Source organism: Bison bison, unplaced genomic scaffold (assembly GCF_000754665.1).
Source record: "Bison bison bison isolate TAMUID 2011002044 unplaced genomic scaffold, Bison_UMD1.0 scf7180017864178, whole genome shotgun sequence".
Taxonomy (NCBI): domain Eukaryota; kingdom Metazoa; phylum Chordata; class Mammalia; order Artiodactyla; family Bovidae; genus Bison; species Bison bison.
This window is the reverse complement of record NW_011494750.1, coordinates 3,034,611-3,036,346: the sequence shown is the minus strand read 5'-3', so window position 1 is coordinate 3,036,346 and position 1,736 is coordinate 3,034,611.

Sequence of the window (1,736 nt, the reverse complement as noted above, 5' to 3'; positions counted from 1 at the left end):
GATAGATAATAGATAATTCAAAATTTCCTTTAAGGAAATTCACTGAGTTTCAAGAAATCATAGCAAGACAATCCAATGAAATCAGGCAAACAATACATGATCAAAATGAGACAATTAACAAAGATTAGTGATCATACAAAAGAACTAAACAGAAATTCTGGAGCTGAATTTCTGAAGAATTCAATAGATAGAAAATGCAATACAGAGCATCAAGAACAGAGTAGACCTAGAAAAAAAAATCAGTATATACAGAATGTGTTTAGTTGCTCAGTCATGTCCAACTCTTTGTGATCCCATAGCCAGGATCCTTTGTTAATGGGGATTCTCCAGGCAAGAATACTGGAGTGGGTTGCCATTCCCTCCTCCAGGGGACCTTCCCAATCCAGGGTTCAAACCCACGCCTCCCTCATTGCAGGTGAATTATTTGCCATCTGAGCCACCAGGGAAGCCCAGACACAGAATAGAAACATTGGAATATCCAATGCTGAACAGAAAAAAATTAAAAGGTGAAGAAATGTTACCTATAGGAGACCATCAAAAAAAAAAAAAAAATCAATATCATTGTCATTCCAAAGAAAAAGAGAAGGGGTCAGACAGCTTATTTGAAGAAATTACAGAAGACTCTCCAAACCTGGAGAGAGATTTGGGCATTCAAGTCATGAAAGTAATAAATTATTCATTATATCAATCCAAAATGACCTTCTCAATACATATTATAACAAAACTGTAAAAATCAAACACAAAGGGATAATCTTCAAAGCAGAGAGAGAAGAGAAGTTTGAAGCCAGCAAAGAAACCTCCATTAGATTATCAGCAGATTTCATAGCAGAAATCTTGCAGGCTTGAATGGAATGAAAAGATATTCTCAAATTATTGAAAAAAAAAAAAAAAACATGCCAACCCAGAATACTCTATCCAGAAAAGTTATCATTCAGAAATAAAGAAGAAAAAAATTTTCATAGATAAACACCTAGGATAATTCAATATCACCAGACATACCTTACAAGAAGTGTCAAAAGTTCCTTATGGTAAAATAAAAAAAAAATAGTGACTAGTAACATGAAAATATATGGAAACTATTCAACACATAAAATAAAGCAAATGTATAGTCATATTCTGAAAATCTAATACTGTAATAGATGTGTTAACCACTTAACTATGGTATAGCTACTATAATTTATGAAAGAACACACAATATAAAAAGAGGCATGTTGTAATATTGAAGACATTTAGGAGCTATAAGAGGGTAAAGTGTTTATATGCAATAGAATTAAGTTGCTAACAACATAAGGTAGACTAGTTTGTTGTCTTTTATGTAAGCATCATAATAACCACAAGGCAAATCTACAGTAGATTCACAAGAAATAAAGATAAGGAAATAAGAGGATAATGCCATGCAAAGTCACCAATTCACAAATGTAGGTAACAAGAGTATTAAAAATCAACCACAAAACAGCCAGAAAGTATTTCATCAAATGGAAACAGTAAGGCTTTACATTTCAATGATTATTTTAAGGATAAATAGATTGAATTCTCCAATCAAAAGGCACAGACTTGCTGGATGGATTTTTAAAAAAGAAGAGGAATTCCCTGACAGTCTCATGGTCAGGACTACATGGTTTCAATGATGAGGATGCAGTCTCCATTCCTGCTCAGGAAATTAAGATGCCACAAGCAACACAGCTGGACTGGGGGGGGGAAATGGATTCTCACAAGGTTAAAAAAAAAAAAAAAGA